At 44.9% G+C, this 16,865-nt stretch overlaps 1 protein-coding gene and 1 long non-coding RNA gene across 6 annotated transcripts in view; one reads left to right on the top strand and one right to left on the bottom strand.

Annotated features, from left to right (window-relative positions):
• Positions 1–10,146, bottom strand: part of RGS17 (regulator of G protein signaling 17) — a 62,473-nt gene extending 52,327 nt beyond the window's left edge. For 2 of the 5 annotated variants that reach the window (XM_083434304.1, XM_083434305.1), the window contains exon 1: positions 9,870–9,972. The gene's annotated coding sequence lies outside the window, so the exon portion shown is untranslated. Of the gene's footprint in view, positions 1–9,869 lie in introns of all 5 variants that reach the window. The other 3 variants (XM_083434309.1, XM_083434308.1, XM_083434307.1) reach the window with 3 other exon arrangements.
• On the top strand, positions 3,869–6,937 carry LOC310674711. The gene is made up of 2 exons (XR_014509725.1): positions 3,869–4,504; positions 6,453–6,937. It is a non-coding gene; the product is annotated as an uncharacterized lncRNA (long non-coding RNA).
• Positions 10,147–16,865: the final 6,719 nt, after the last annotated feature.

Here is a 16,865-nt window from a genome sequence, read left to right as displayed (position 1 = left end):
GCAGGGCTGTGTGAAAGATAACATGACCTGGGTCTATAATTCCTGGCACTTCTTTGCTTTTTTGTGGTAGCCTGATCTTCAATACATCCCCCTGGTGACCAAACCTCATGAAGTGCAACAATTTTAGGGAGTTAATAGAAAGCCAGTTTCCTCAATTCAACTGATTGCAACTAATATTTTCTAAAACAGCATCAAGCCAAACCAAGTCTGAACCAAAAGACAAGTGAAAGAAGTGGGTCTTCAAGACTTTTTTTAAAAAATTAAAAAAGTCTGGTATCAATGTGGCCACAAATACTCCTATGAAGAGGGAGTACCATAAGCAGTGGGCCACCACTAAGAAGGCCCTGTCTCTTGTGCCTGTCTTTAATTAACTTGAGAAAAGTTAATTAATTAAAAGTTAATTTTGGATTTCGCTGGTATTGTGTAACCATTCCAGCCACCTAGCTTGTCTTGTACGGGAGCTGCATTATGTTTTTAATTGATATTATGAAGCCATACATTGATAAAAACAGGAGGTTTTCTGCTGAAAAATATACAACAGACAATTTTCTAAATTGAGGACGCCTTGATCAGGGCAAAGCTAGATTATTTATTTATTGAATTTATATACTGCCCTATACCTAGAGTTCTCAGGGCGGTTCACAGAAAATATCACAATATATAAAATTAAAATAAGAATAATAACCCAAAAACACCCCCTCCCAAAAAGAGCCACATTTTAAAATGGGTATAGGATGTCAATCAGGTCAATCAAGGGCATGGTTAAAAATTAAAGTTTTTGCCTAGCGCCTAAAGGTGTATAATGAAGGCACCAGGCGAACTTCCCTGGGGAGAGCATTCCACAGATGAGGAGCCACTGCAGAGAAGGCCCGTTCTCATGTTGCCACCCTCCAGACCCCTCGAGGAGGAGGTATAGGAAGGAGGGCCTCAGAAGATGATTTCAGGGTCTGGGTTGGTTCATATGGAAAGAGGCGGTCCTTGAGATTAGACACCATTCATACAGTTATCAGTCTGGATCACGACCCTAGCAAGTGGAGCAAGAGGTCCATTTGCACCACGCAGAGGTCCCTCACACCTGCTACTCACGTTAGAAGAAAAACTTCCATTGGTGTAAATAGAGCTTTTACCCCAATGCAAGTAGAAGGTAAGCTCAGAAGGGAGGGGTGTATGCAAGAGAACCATTTTGTTGTTGTTTAGTCGTTCAGTCGTGTCCGACTCTTTGTGACCCCATGGACCAGAGCACGCCAGGCACTCCTGTCTTCCACTGCCTCCCACAGTTTGGTCAGACTTCATGTTTGTACCCCTTCATGGATCACTGCCTTGCCGTGGCGAAGGGGCTTGAAGAACTCAGAGAAGCTATGAACTATGCTGAGCAGAGAACCATTTGGCTATGCTCTATTTCCACCGGCCGGGGCACCATGTCTCTGAATCCCAGTTGCAGGGGTCTGCAGGTGGGCAGAGTGCTGTTGTGCTCATGTCCAGCTTGCAGGCTTCTCACAGGCATCTGGTTGGCCACTGTGAGAACAGGATGCTAGACTAGGTGGACAACTGTTCTGATCCAGCAGTCTTGCCTTATATTCATATATATGCTGCCTTGGGTTTCATGATGGAAGAAAATCTGGATATTAGTTTTTTTTAAATAATAAGAAGAAGTTATGTTTAGGGAGCTACAGCTGAAGAGCAGCTAAGTAACGTTTTACATAAATAAGATTTTTTTTGTCGGTCTCCAGTCTTTGTGGGCTTTGAGCATGCAGCAGCCGTAGGAATACATTTGGCAAAGCTGATTTAGGCAGGGAACACTGTAACTGGATGCCAGCACAAGGTTATAAAATCTGCTGCCTGTCACAATTAGCAGTTTTGCGGTTATTGAGAACGCCCGACTGAACAAACTCAGCAACATCTGTTGAACCTGCTGCCTTCGCTGAGATGCAGACTGGGGTTGTTCTCTCCAATTTTAAAAGTGTTTTAAAAGTGACAAAAGAGGGACAAAATGAATTGGGGAAATCATGCAACGTAATTTGTTCATTGGACGAAGCCGGCCGGCTATTGGAGGTCATATTCAAATGAAACATACAAGGAAAATAGGGACAGGCTTCATGTTAAATGGTGATGAAGGAAAGAATAATATAGCAGTTCATGAGATATATGAGTAATCCACTACTAAAAGGTTCAGGGGCATGCTGAACCACAATTTTTTGAAAGATGTAACACACACACACACACTATACTGAAGGGTCTTAATTTGTTATTTGCTCCTCTCATTCTCTATGTTACTCACTCATACTTGAATACAGTCAGAATTTCATTATATACAACAACACTAGCCAAGTTAAGAAATGGGCATGTGTTCATTGGGGCTTACTCCCTAGGAAGGCTTCATCTCCACAGACTTGTAATTCTCAGAGTGGTTTAACAGTCAATCCCTCTTTCCAGGGAACTGTAGCTCTGGATTGAGAATAGGAGTTTCGGCATCCTTAACAAACTACTGTCCCCAGCCAGGATTTTGGGGAAAGCTACAGATGTTTAAGGTGGAATGATATGGCTTGAACCACCTTTAGGAAAGTTCCTTTAGCTCTCAAAAATGGCCCAGCTTGATCCAGCCAACTGAACCTCAGTATTAAGTATAAATTAATCACACAGGAGGAATCGCTAAATATAGTGGCAAGCCACTTATTAAATATACAGTGGTACCTTGGTTGTCGAACTTAATCCATTCCGGGAGTCCGTTCGTCTCCTGAAATGGTTCAAAAACCAAGACTGGCTGCAGGAGCTTCCTGCACTCAAGCGGAAGCCACGTCGGACGTTCAGCTTCCAAAAAACGTTCGCAAACTGGAACACTCACTTCCAGGTTTGCGGCGTTCAGGAGCCAAAAGGTCCGAGTACCAAGGCATTTGACAACCAAGGTATGACTGTAGTTTGAGGATATGATCAAAGGATATGGAAGCCCTATGCTAGGACTCCACACATCTCCATTATACTATCGACCATGCTTTCTTCTCTACCAAAATTCATGCCAAGAGCCTTTCCCTCGCCATATACAGTAGGGCTGGACTTTGGGACTGAAGTGCCCCAAGTCTAAGACCCTGAGTCTGTCAAATATCACACCTGAGACCCCCTCAGCCAGCTTAGTAAGGGAAGCCACTGGGCAGCAGAGAGGGTGGTATATCAGTAGCCGTTAAAGGCGCCAAGTCCAGATTGTAGGTGGATATGCTTGGGCTCAGTGCAGGATAGGCTCAGGGGATGCAACTCTCACGAGACATTACCATATGCTCATTTGTTGCTTAATGAATATCTGAACAGGGCTAATGCCAGCATTCATTGCCTCAGACTAACCCAGATATTCCAATTTGTTGGCATGAACACTCCTTTTCAATAAATTGCTTTATTGGGTCTGGTTTTTTCAACGCTAAATCCATTATAAAGCAATTTCTTAGTGGCAGAGCATCTGCTTAGTATGTCGAAGGTCCCATACTCAGGTAAGGCTGACTGCTAGCCATGATGGCTGTGCTCTGCCTCCACAGTCAGAGGCAGTAATGCTTCTGAATACCAGTTTCTGGAAACAGCAGGAGAGGAGAGGGCTCTTGTGCTCAGGTCCTGCTTGCAGATTTCTCACAGGCAATTGGTTGGCCACTGCAAGAACAGGATGATGGAGTAGATGGCCCTTGACTAGAACTAGCAGCATCTTCTAATGTTCTATATTCTTATGTTGCCTGCCTGAAACCCTGGAAAGCTGATTCCAGCCTGTGTAGGCATCACCAAGCTAAATTGACCAATGGTCTGACTCAGGATAAGGCACCAGTTACATCCCTGAGGAGACAAAGCAAAGTGAAAGGATACTGATGGGCCACCTTTCCAATAGTTCTAACCCCACATATCAGGCTATTTTCTGTCAAGAGTTCACACATAAATTCTCCATTTTAAGACATTCTTTAATATTTAAAGCGGATTCTTATTTGTCTTTCAGATTCAGTCTTCATGAAGACGGGTGGAAGGCAGAAGGCAAACAGTGCAAGCCATGTATGCCAATTTAGATTAAACAAATTCAGTGGTACCAAAGCAGCTTTAATACAGTGCACTAAATTAACTACTTTGTGAACAGGAGACTTCAAGTCTCACAGCCCTATTAATGAAGTATTTAAACTAAGCCTCACATTATAGGATGGGGGCGCTCATCTCTGTCCTAGTTCATAGGCCAACCAAGCCTTATTTTCATTTGCACAAAGATTCCACATACGGTCTGCACAATTTGAAAGCCACCAACTGAAACACAACTCGCCAGCCAGCACTGAAATAATCCAAGAACCTAACTGCCAATGGTGCCTTTAAAAATCTGGTTGCCGGCAGCCTCCTTGCAGCAATGGCAACGAAGAACTCTTCCTCCCTCCTATTTATTTAATTATTTGCAAAAATGTCTACATTGCCAACTTCAAGAAAATGTCACGATGGTGAAAAGCAAACAACAAAACAACACCCAGAAAATAAATACAAAATACATCACAAGCCTGTAGATTGGATTAATAAATCAATATAGTTGGATCACCCCAAAGGAAATGCCTGAGTGAAAAGTTTTAAGAAGGCATCTATCTGGTTCTTCCATTGTGCCAAGAAATGCATCCTTGCCATCAGACACATAGCTTGGCAGCTGCTTGACAATCCTGTTTTAGTAATGTCAGGCAAGCAGCAAAAAACAGAAGGTTTATCAGGTCTTTGGTGGGCTGATGCTAGTTTGGTGGGTCACCATTTGTAGATACTCAGAAAAGCAGGCTCAGCAGAAGGCACTGCTTCACTTTACATGGCGCAAACCACTTTTTGTGCTATGGTAGGTAAAAATGATCAATAGGACCAGGCTGCTGATAGCTTTGCATGGATGTTTTGAAAAATCATTGCCAATGCATCTATCAGATAACTGTGTTCTATCTTTCTTTCTTTAAAAAAAAGTTAAATTCTCCCTTCAATTCTGTTCCAATAAAAGCTGGATTCTCCATCCCATATACATCTTCATATGTTTATATGTTTTACCAAATATATTTTGTTTCTGCTAGCCATGGTAAGGGGCAAGAGCTATGAGGATAACTGAAAACCAGTCTGACCGTTCACAGAAATTCTGCTTTTCTCGAGTTGCTGGGATTTTGGTTCACCCCATGTTTTTGAAAACATCTTTGTGGCCTTAAAAGACAGAAACTTGCTTTTAAAATACTTTAAATAAAAAGCTGATGTGCTGAACCTTCTGATTATTGAAAAAAAGCTGCATTTGTGGATTGAAACTACAGAACACAGATGATGCTGCCTACAGTATCCTATTTACTCTTTAACAACAACAACAATATTAGAAGCCTCCTCCTTGCACATTTGGGGCATTCCTGGGCCTGCTGCAGATTGCATGGCATAGACAAGAGCCTTGGATGACTAGACAGGGATGGCCAGATCGGCACCATGAATGAGGAATGCTGACTTCTAGGCAAGTACTGATGATAACTTTACCACACACCAAAGCCTGGACCCTGCCGAATAGGCCTAGCATAGCTGTGTGTAATGGGAAGCCAAATTCAAGGCAAAAGTATTCTGGAGTCTCCTTTCTACAAAATTCCATTGCAGATGCCAATCACTCAGACCCAAAATCACCACCAAATTCTCTCATTTTTGCTTTGTGTCTGAGCAGAGATTTTGTACTCGGGTCTCTATAGTTGAATGTCACTATTCTAGCAGCTACATCATTATTCTTACACATTTGTAAAAAAATATTGTCCTTGTTTTCTAGTGAGGGGTTTCCTCTGTAGACGATCACAGCATAGAGCTGATCAGCAAGACAAGAGCTAAGCAAATATATGAGAGCTAGGAAGATGGATGACTCTTAGAGTAGAGCAGCCTCCATCAACTCCAACCAACATAGCCAATACCAGCCCCCTTCATCCCTGACCATTAAACTTGCTAGCTGGGGCTGATGGGTGTCATGCCAGTGTCCAACAAAAAATAAAATCTGGAGGATGACAGGTACCCCGTCCCTGCTCTAGGGCAGACCACCAGGAAACTAAGCTGAAGACCAAGGAAGTTTGATGAAGTGCAGTGGTACCTTGGGTTAAAAACGCTTCGGGTTACAAACACTTCAGGTTACAAACTCCGCTAACCCAGAAGTAGTACCTTGGGTTGAGAACTTTGCCCCAGGATGAGAACAGAAATCACGCGGCAGTGGGGCAGCGGCAGTGGGAGGCCCCATTAGCTAAAGTGGTACTTCAGGTTAAGAATGGTTTCAGGTTAAGAACGGACCTCCAGAATGAATTAAGTTCGTAACCTGAGGTACCACTGTATTGATTGGAAAATATGGTTCCTGAATCTTCATTAGAAGCTCTTCCTTCCATTGTTCTCTACTGTTTCCTCAAACTCCATTCTCCCTCCACCTGGTGAAGATTCGTTGGGTTCCTTCACTGACACACAACTTAGTTCTTTCTGCTTAGATGCTAGAACTGTCTGGAGGAAGCCATCTTGACGGAATGGAATGGAGGAAGAAGGGTGCCAAGCAGTTTATCAACAAAGTGGGCCAACCAGAGGTTCAACCACATGCTTATAACTTCCTGAGCCCAGAGCTCCAGCCAACATCCAAGATAAGTAGCATGTCTCCCTGACAGCTAGGGGCAAAGGAGCAGGCCAAGGTAACATGGAGGGCATTCTATTTCCTCTTTGTGGCATGTCCTATATTTAGAGAATGCATGACATGCCTTTCAATCCCAATACTTCTGATTTCAAGGTAGGAATGAGAGGGGAAGTTAAACTAGTCCTTCCTTAGGAAGCTCATGAAAATGTCAACACACACACACACACACACACACACACACACAGAAATGGGGCTACTTATGTACAAACCATGGCAGTTATGCCAGGAAGATTGGAAACCGCAAAAGAGAGATGTTTGTCCCTGTTGAAAAGACATGAGTTCAAGTCATTTCTGTGTTATAATTTTATTTGCTACCCAGTATAAAGGAGTGAATTTTTAGGGCAGTGATGCCCCCCCCCCCGACTTATTTAGTACATTCTTATGCATGCTGTGGATGGATACCTAGAACTGATTCTTCTTACAGATCATGTGCATGTGCGTGTAAGAGAAAAAGACAGAGGAGAGAGAAGAGGTGGCATAGAAAGAGTGTGCGGACCATGCAATCCTGTAACCTCTTCCCACTTTTGGTTCCTTCCCCACTACTGGCATACAGCCTCAGATAAATTACCACTCAGGGAATGTGGCTCTTGAAATTTAAAAAAATCCCTCGCTCTCTGATCCATTCCACACCGACAATACTTTGGCATGCCATAAATATAGGCCTGGTTCATGCAGTATGTTAGAACTTCCATATATCCTCCACATCACCTCCAACACACAGCTTTGCTTTGCTTTATTTTTATGCATCTTTCATGTTCTGCTTTTCAAACAAGACATATGGGGTTCCTTCACCCATTCAGCTGCAACACATGATACAGGAGCCAGGAAGTTATTGAGAGAAGAAAAAAACTGATAAGAACAGATTATAGTTTTGTTTGACGTTTCATTAGTCCCCTGACACTTATAATATTCTGAGTAAGAGGGGTGAGAGTTTAGTTTGAGACTAGCCTGACCAGGGCTGAACCCAGAATCTATTTACCACGCCAAGATTTGGCCCTTGAACATATGAACTAAGAGTGCCTCAGAATATGTATACAGTGTATTTCCATCACCAAAGAATTACAACAGACTGCCCACTCATAAACTGAAAGTTGAAGTATTCTAGGAGTTTGAGCGCAGCTTTTGGTTTAGTTTAAATCCAGACCTTCCTTTTCCGCAAATGATCACAGGAGGCTCCTCTCCTGTGTTCTCATAGGGAATTACTTTTGACTAACTATGCGTAGGGATTAGGCTATGAATGGCAAAAAGGAGGTGTGGAGCAGAAGTAGTGCAGAGATTGGGCAATGAAGAATGCTATGGAATAACCACATCCCTGTGATAATAATTTTCTGATTGATTCCAATTTAACATACATAGTATGAATGAAGTACAGAAACACAAAGGCAGGTTGCCTACTTGTCAGGGCCAATGCTGGAAAGCTAGACTGGGGGAGTGAAGAAGTACAAAGGCCATTATGAAGGGAGTAAGGATTTTGCCACACAAATTACAAACAAATATATGCTGGGGTTTGTAGGAAACATTTTGGGTGAGTGCCCAAAATACCCCTTCACTACTCCCCTGGAGACCTTCCTAATACAACGCTATAATGGAAATTAAGAAACTGCAACATTTTACAACTCTTTGAAGAAGGATCCCATTAATTCAAATTTTAAAAGCTCATAGAAGTAGTGGTCCTGACCTGAGTAGCCCATCTACCTAAAAATTCTCCAGAGAGACCAGAAGCTGACTGGAAGGAAAGGAATCCTAGAAGCTGAGAGGTAAGCAGAAAAGAGTGTTGAGACATCAGATCTCATGGCTTCCTGGAGAGAAAGATGGAGGGAGAGCTGACTTTGAAAGGAAGATCCCATCCATCACAATCTGCCACCCTTCTCTCCTTACCCTGTGTATTGTCGTTGCCCCCCCCCCATTACACACACACATGCCTATTGGCAGAGTCAGCAATTCCGCCAGGACACTCTAAGCAAAAACTGAAGATTTCAATCACTCCGTCAGCGTATCAGCTATGGGTGGGTGGGCATATTCTACCTGGGCAGAGATGCTCTGCTGCCCTCCTAGCCTAAGCAGGCTGGCAAGGATCCTGCTAGCTGTAGCCTAGTCTCTCTCTCTCTCTCTCTCTCTCTCTCTCTGTGTGTGTCTTTCCTCCAGTCTCAACCCCCCCAACATTTTCACAGAAATGGGGAGAAGAATCTGGCCAAGTCCAAGCCCCCCTGCTGATGCCGCAGAATGCATGAAGAGGGTGGCTGGGTGGCGTTCAGCCAGGAGAGGCTCTGCCTGGTATAGAAAGGGGGGAAGCATGCCTGGCTCTCCCTCTGAAAGGCAAAGAGGCTGTCTGTCACCCCCTCTCACCCCTCCTCCCATCCCTCCGTGGTGTCCCCTTCACACCAAAGCAGCTACTAGAGATTCAGCGGGTGTTTCTCCTCTTTCCACCCCCCTCCCTCTTTCTGAAATTGGTGGCATGTTAAATTCCGTTAGGGGTTGATGCTGATTATTTAAAAGGAAAGAGTTCTAATCGAAGATTTGGAAGCGCTTAAAAAACCCCACAACATTTTTCTTAAATGGCTCTACACGTTGCAATGATCTTTATGATTTAGAGATTTGAGGGGTGTGAATCAACCCAGATACCTCTCTGGGAGGCATTTGAGGGAATTACAAAACCAAACCAAACCAAACCACCCAGCGTCTTTTCATCTCTGAAAAACGGACATGTGCACATTTCAGGAGCTCTGCCACCCCTCTTTTCAGCGCTACACCCCTTTTTACGAAATTTCTTCCCACCCACCCGGGAAAAAAATAAATCTCCTCTTCCCAACCCCATCTTCTGCCTCCCTGACTCGCTCCGTTTCCAACCCTTCGCTCGCCAAGCCCGGCAGCATCCTTCTCCTCCATCTGCAGCCCCCGTGTGTGCGTGTGGCAGTCGGTCCAGGGAAGACACCCCGGCGAGCCTCTCTCGCTCCCCACCCCTTTCTGCATCACTGGAGAGAAACAACATCCCCCCCCCGCCGGCACCCAACACACCCGGAGGCGCGCACCTCTGAAGGCGCCGCCAGCCCCCCTGTCGCCCTCCGCCCGCGCGGAGCTCCCTCTCCCCTCGCCAAGCTCCTGCTGGAGCTCTCGCCATTCCCCCCTGCATGCATCTGGGTCCCTCCAAAAGCAGACATTTTGGGGCCGGGGCTCCGTGCGCGGCCGAGATTGCCAAAGGGAAAGCGCTCCGGCGTCTTACCCGCCCCCGCCTGGCTGCGCGCGCTCCGCCCTGAGCGATCCCGGCGAAAAAGGCTGGCGCCGCTGGTCCCTAGCGGAGCTGCTGGGCTGCCATCCGCCCAACTTCAGCACCCAGCCGGCAGGGAGAGAGAGAGGAAGGGAGGGAGGGAGGGAGAGGGGGGAAGGAGAGAGAGGGAGCAAAGCAAGGGAAGGAGGAGGAGGAGGAGGGTGGAGAGCCCAGACCTCAGTCTGCGCACGCGCCTTGCCGCCAGCGCTGGCCCCGGCACAGCAGCTGGAGTTTCCCCGCTTCTCCCGAGCGTGACTCACTCCTCGCTGCCCCCCCCTCCCCCGCACACACGCCGCCGCCCACGGTCCCCCCCCCCCCACGCGCCGCCTCCCCCCTCCCAGGGGAGATTCCGGGGAGGTGGGGGAGGAGGCTGTCTGGCGAGCGGGGGAGGAGGGAGGGGAGTCACCCAGACGAGCCCCCCCCCCCCACCGTACACCCTCCACCCTCGGACTGAGTTTTCCGGAGGAGAGAAGGCGGCACGTTGAAAAGATCCCCGCGAGCAGGCAAGCGGGCCACGTGTTTGTGCGGGGCGCGCGCGCGTCCAGGTGAGCGCCCCTGTGAGGTGGCGGGAGCGCGGAGCCGCTCCAGATTTATTTGCTCATTGATTTGTTTCATATCGGAGAGAGGAAACGGCTAAGTTTCGGCCAAGCAAGAGAGAAGAGCTGCCTTTTTTCCGGTGGGGGGTGGGGTGGGGCAACAGATCTAGATTCGGACTTGGGCGTCCGAGCGCAGCGGGCGGCCGTGTCGGGAAGAGGAGCTGTCTCCGGAGCCCGGACGACGCTGAGAAGTCCGGCAGCTTCTCCTGCTGGGATGGCTCCGCGGAATAAAGAGCAGACCACCCCTCAGACACGACATCAGGGGCAGCCTCTGACTGAATGCTCTACGGTCCACCTAGTCCAGTGGGTCCCAAAGCTTTTTGGGCCACCCTTGGTTGCATGAACCAGTTCTCCCTACCCTATCAAAAAGCATTGTCCACTAAGGAAGATAACAACAGAATAGAATTCCAAACAGTTACAATTAATTGCACATTTATTTGAAATTCAGTTTAAAGTATTTAATTTAATCGATTCAACACTGCTTGATACAGTGGTACCAGTTGCAGATCTGTGTGATGTCCATATGCTACATATCAGCTGTAGGAAATCCAAATATAACCATGATGTTTCACACAGTCAAAATCTGTGAAGCTGCCTCTGGCAAGTCAACCAGAAAATGGATATGCTGTTATTTTTTTACCTGATGTGGTGAGAGGCCTGCGGATTTTCATTGTAGCAACCCCAGAAGGAAAAGAAAATATTGTGACCGATATTCTGTGCACTTTCCAAAACACGGAAACTGCTCCAACCCAGCTGCACATTGGCGAAGTATGGAGAAGCACTGAGTTACATTTTTGTCCCTTCTCAAGAGCTGCTATTAAATATATACAGGGGGGCATTTCAGCAAGCTGAGATTAATTTCCAGGGCTAATCAAGTGACAATTTTGTTAGGGAGAAAAACATTCTGGGAGTGTTCTGCATTTAGTGCAATGTAATGTTAAAGAGAGCTGGTCAATGGCTTTAAAAAATGGATCTAGATTCACATTCCTCCAACAAACCTTGGTATAGTTCAGTTTCATTTTCACATTTTGTGAGCAGGCGTTTTCTGAAGTGGTTATGAAGGAGAGCGGGGCCTTTGATAATGGCTGTATTCTAGCCAGAGTAGCACCTAGCATTTGATAGAAGGATGGGCGATCCTGTGGCTCATTTATAACATAGGGCTCAATAATGATAGCTAACACCAGTGCAACATAATCTTCATCCTTTGCCCAGCTTGCCACAAGGTCAAAACTACAAAGAGTAGAAGAAACTCAAGTCAACCTAGCAACACTGATAGACATGCCCACATCATTCCTGGAAGTTCTTGTCACCAATCATGATTTTGCACACTGACACTACGCTCACAGTACCCATGCATCAATCAATGCGCAGCAGTGGCTGAACAACACCATGGAGTCACCTAGCTCTATACTCCATGCACAATTTACAACCCAGTAATGATAGCACTACACCACCTGTCCAAATTACAATGGTACTGCAAGTACAGGCTCAGCATGGAGAGCCCAGGAGAAGGGCTTGAGTCCTGCTGTAGGAACATAGGGTGCACCCAGCACTGCATGCAAGGAGTCCACTCACATGATGGGACTTCTGTCTCCTCTCCTTGTAGGTCCTGAAAGTCTCCCAACCCTCTGGATGTTGAGTTGGGAGCTACAGAGGAGAGACAAATCCAAGGAGAGGGAGCTTTGGATATTAACCAATACCTCTAGGCCAGTCTTTGCCAACTTAGTGCACCCTAGATGTTTTGCACTACAAACTATCAGCCCCTAACAGCATAACCATGCTAGTTCAAGTTGATGGGCATTGTAGTCCAAAGGACTTGCAGGGCACCAGGTTGGCAAAGGCTGCCCTCACCTGAGGGGACTTCCCCCAAATAATAAAATGATTGTTTATCTCATGCATATTGTCCTCAGCAAATTGAAAGACTGATAGGATGCAAATATGTCTAATAATAAATAGCTATGTAATGTTACATATTCTTCTCTTTTATTTATCTGCATACAGTGGTACCCTGGTTCCCAAATGGCTTAGTTGAGGAACAAGTCGGCTCCCAAATGCCACAAACCCGGAAGCAAGCGTTCCGGTTTGCGAAGTTGAATGCCCATTTCGGCTGTCGGCATTGTTTCTGGGGCCAATCAGCCAATCAGAAGCTGCACCTTGGTTTTCAAACGTTTTGGAAGTAGAATAGACTTCCAGAATGGATTGAGTTCGGAAACCAAGGTACCACTGTAATTTTGGTTGTGTGTAATCTTCAGAGTCAAAAAATTGCAGGATTTAGGCAGCATACACATAAAATTATGTATGTATGCATGACCTGATCGTTTAATGGAGAAACTTCATAAGGCGGCTTAACACATGACTCAGGAGCACCACCAGAGAAGGAAGATTAAACATGAAGGGAACACAAACACTTAAACTGAAAGTAAACAGGGAAATAGCTCTGTTTGCAGTTTGGCAGCAGAAAACAGAGAAAGAGCATTTAAGTTTGGCCCAAGTAAGCTATAAACTTTGTTTAAAAGTCTCGGGAAAGTAATGAGAAGATGCTTGCTTGAGTAAAGTCTAAATGGGCAGTCGGAAATGAACTGCACTGTGTCTCACTTCTTCCTAGCTCTATGATATGCACTAGCATTCATGTATATCTGCATCTGAAGGAAGTTAGGGGCATGGGGAGCTGCCTTAAACCATGTAGACAACTGATCCATTTAGCTCAGTATTGTCTGTATTGAGCAGCAGTGGCTCTCCAGGGCCTTCACCATGCACAGCAGGTGCTGTGCTATTGAGCTGTGCTCTTCCCCCTTGTTATCAGTTGTGGCTGCCCTATGATAGGCAAGGATCTTGGAAGTGCTTTAAAGGTAGGTGGATGCAAGGCAGTTCAATACGTAATTTAGAATTAAAATCAAATGAGGCCCCAAGTGCACTGAAAAGTTCACAAATATTATAGAATGGTAGAAGTTCGCTCTTCAGAGCTCTGCTCCTCTTCCTGAGTGCTCAGCTCAGCTCCAGCTCCAGTCTCTTCATAGAAAAGCTCTGTTCCGAAGGCACTGCAAGCAAGACCGTGCAGTGGTTGCTGGGTTGCAGAAAATGAGATGCACACACCCCTTGTGCTTCTTTATGCGTTGGCTACAATACCATTCCTTTTTTCCTGGTGGGGCAGGGTGTGCTTCCTTCAATGAGAAAACCATATCTTTCCCATTGTGTTCTGTCAGACAAGGGGATTTCCAGACATCATGGTGGCATGATCTGACCAGGGACATACCTTGTGTATAATGTATAATGAAGGTACCAGCCAAACCTCCCTGGGGAGAGCATTCCAGAAACGGGGAACAACTGCAGAAAAGGCCCGTTTTTGTATTGCCAGCCTCTGGACCTCTCAAGGAGGCACACAAAGAAGGGCCTACGATAAGGTGGGCTGCTCAGTGGTGCCTTTATGGAGCCTGCAGCTCGAGCCCAGCATGGAGCTGTCCAGGGTGCCTTACTTGGCATCAACACTAGTCCCAGACCTAATGTTACTTTGCCTTGCTCTTCACCCGAACCTGAGCTCTCCACTTGGGTCAGAGATCCCCTGCACTGCTGAAGCTGTTGTGTGAAACAGGACACTTGCTTCCAGTGGCCTCCCTGCTTTATAGTGGGTGAGGTGGTAGAACCGCTTCCAACACATGGATTTGTTTTTCTGTTGCTCCTTTTTCGGCCCTAAGAAATCATGGACGTGTTTCCAGGCTATGCAGGAGGAGTGCATAGATGTGGAATATAATATTGGTCCATTAATGGTTCGTACACAGAGGAAGGCTGGGAGTGGGGTATGGGCAGTTCATACATGTGGAATCAATGGTGCAGTTCAATGGATCAACTCAACAATATTGATGGGAATTATTTTACAATTTTTTAAATGAAAAGAATCTAGCTGTTGCTAGCTATCACTAGCACTCTCAATTGGACTGATATTGCAATGGAAATTTCCTGCATTTGTTGGTCCTCCAGGCACTGCAAGCCATGCTAGTGCATTCAGATACACTAGGCTAGTAGTAGTGTCTGTGGTGGGTGACCAGCAGATTAAGTCCTCCATGCTATTCCTGCAGAAATCAACAACAATCATGAACTCATGGGGTCATGGGTTCACATGTGTGCCTAAGATTATTTACAGAGGACCTCTTCAAAGTGCCCTCTTGAGTGGAATCCAGAGGGTAGTGATGAGAGACAGGGCCTTTTTGGTAGCAGCCCTGCTACAGTGCCATTCGAATAGGTTTCTCTCTCCCTGCCCCACAGTTTTAGTGCCTTTTAGTGTTTTATTAGTTTTAAGTGACAACAGTGCTTGGGTTTAAAAGAGAACACTTTCCCTCAGTAGACAGTTTTAATACAGATCATTGGAGTTGACCTTCTTGGCATGAGGAAATCTCTTCTTATATACAGTTACATACAGGGTGGTGGTTTTTTTAGTTATTGCTTGATGAGATGCATTTATGTATTTTAATTCTTGCATTTCTGATCCTTTTATAAGTCACCTAGAGGCTTCAATGTACAGTAGGGGACACACATAGATAGGACCCAGTTTACTCAGTGTTGGCTGCAGTGTGCTTGAAAATCCTGCACGCTTTGGCACCTGTGCAATAATATCCAGATCACTGCACTCATGGGAAGTACATGCCACATAATGCTGCCCTCTTCTGTACACACAGTGCTTATACAAAGGGCCTCCAGACCTGCTGTGTTCTGCAAAGAATAGATTGGGTTCTTTATTAATAAACTGTCCTGTGCATGCTCTAATTATGCCCCATTGTTCTATCCTAGTAATTTAGAAAGGGAGCGGAGCCTGAAACTTGGAGAAAGCCTTTGGAAGAGACAGGAAAGGCTGTTAATTAAATGCCTCTTATTTGTTATTTTTAAATAAACACCCTGATTGTTGAAGAAAAACCAAAAACAGCCATATAAAAATAAAAATCTATGTTGAGTACAGGTTGGCAAACTCTCAATTACAGATACTTCCTGGGCTGGAAATCCCAGCACCAGACTTTCTAAGGCATTTTTAAAAATGCCACTCAGGAAACAACAAAAATTATGTTTTCTGTCTGACGCCAAGGTGAAGATTCAACAGGGACCGTGATTTGGAATTGATATAGATTTTATTGTCTCAGCCAGAAAGTGATAGCAACCACAATTAAAAATGAACCACCACACAAAATTACAAGAAGAGTAAAATAAAACATGAACAGCATAATATAATGCAATATATTAAGCAATAATGTAACCATGGGCTAACAAATCTTGATATTAGATCCTTATGATCAACCATACATTTCTGCACATATATTTTTGTCGCATTCTGGCAGCACTTGCAGCAAGGGCTTCCATCTTGTGCCTGAGGCTGGAGTTGGATCCACCTGGGAAATGATGGATTTTAGAAAACCCTGAATATCAAGTTGAGCTGCTCATCCCTGATTTAGAAGACAAAGGCTGAGGAAGTAATGATACATTTAGTTCTACGAGGCAGACTAGAGATTTCTTACAGAGCGTTGAACTGACACTGTTACACATGCCAATAATACCCATTCCACATTTGTAAGAAATGGTGGCAGCACCTACACTTTGTAACTCCCTGGCTATTGACATCAGGCTGGCACCTCCACTGCAGTCTTGGTTTCCGCTTAAAACATTTTGTTTAGGCAAGCCTACCCAAACATGTATTTTATTTCTTTAGCTGCTGCTGATATCTTTAGCTCCTTTTGAATATTTTTAATTCCTGTTTTTAACTTTTTTATCAATAGTTTTTCCTTGTTCTCTTTTATACGGCTGTAAACTCTGTAGAGGGTTTCCCCCTTTTTAAAAACAATCAGGTGGTATATCCATTTTATTAAATAAAGTCTTGATTCCAATATACTATCCTTTAATGCTGTCTCCGTACCTCGGGGAGTGGGATGAATGGTAATAACATTATTGTGGTTTCCTTAGTCCTGTTATAACTGAAGATCAAAAAAATGCGGTTAAAAAACCAAAGTTACCTAAAACTCTATAGCAATAACTAGTGAAATTGTGGCTACAACAATTCCAGTGGAATTCAAGTAAAAGCATTTGGGTTCTCTTCTTAAGTAGATTGCATAGGAAGTCAGTTCCAAAATGACTTTGACTTCCAAATAACCTTGTTCTTTCATGCAACCACAGGCAAAGAAATTGCACAGCCATCTCATCATGCTTGTTTCATGATTATTAAACACATGTGATATACTGTATTTTTCCGTGTATAAGACACCCCCATGTATAAGATGACCTCTATTTTTTTTAACCCAAAATTAAGAAATTAAGTTGTTTAGCTTTTTTTTGGGGGGGGGGAAGGTCACTTCCACCAATTGCTCACCTGCCTGCCTGT

The sequence above is a fragment of the Podarcis tiliguerta genome, assembly GCF_965153285.1.
Source record: "Podarcis tiliguerta genome assembly, chromosome: 3".
NCBI classification, from domain to species: domain Eukaryota; kingdom Metazoa; phylum Chordata; class Lepidosauria; order Squamata; family Lacertidae; genus Podarcis; species Podarcis tiliguerta.
This window is presented reverse-complemented; position numbering and strand designations above follow the sequence as displayed.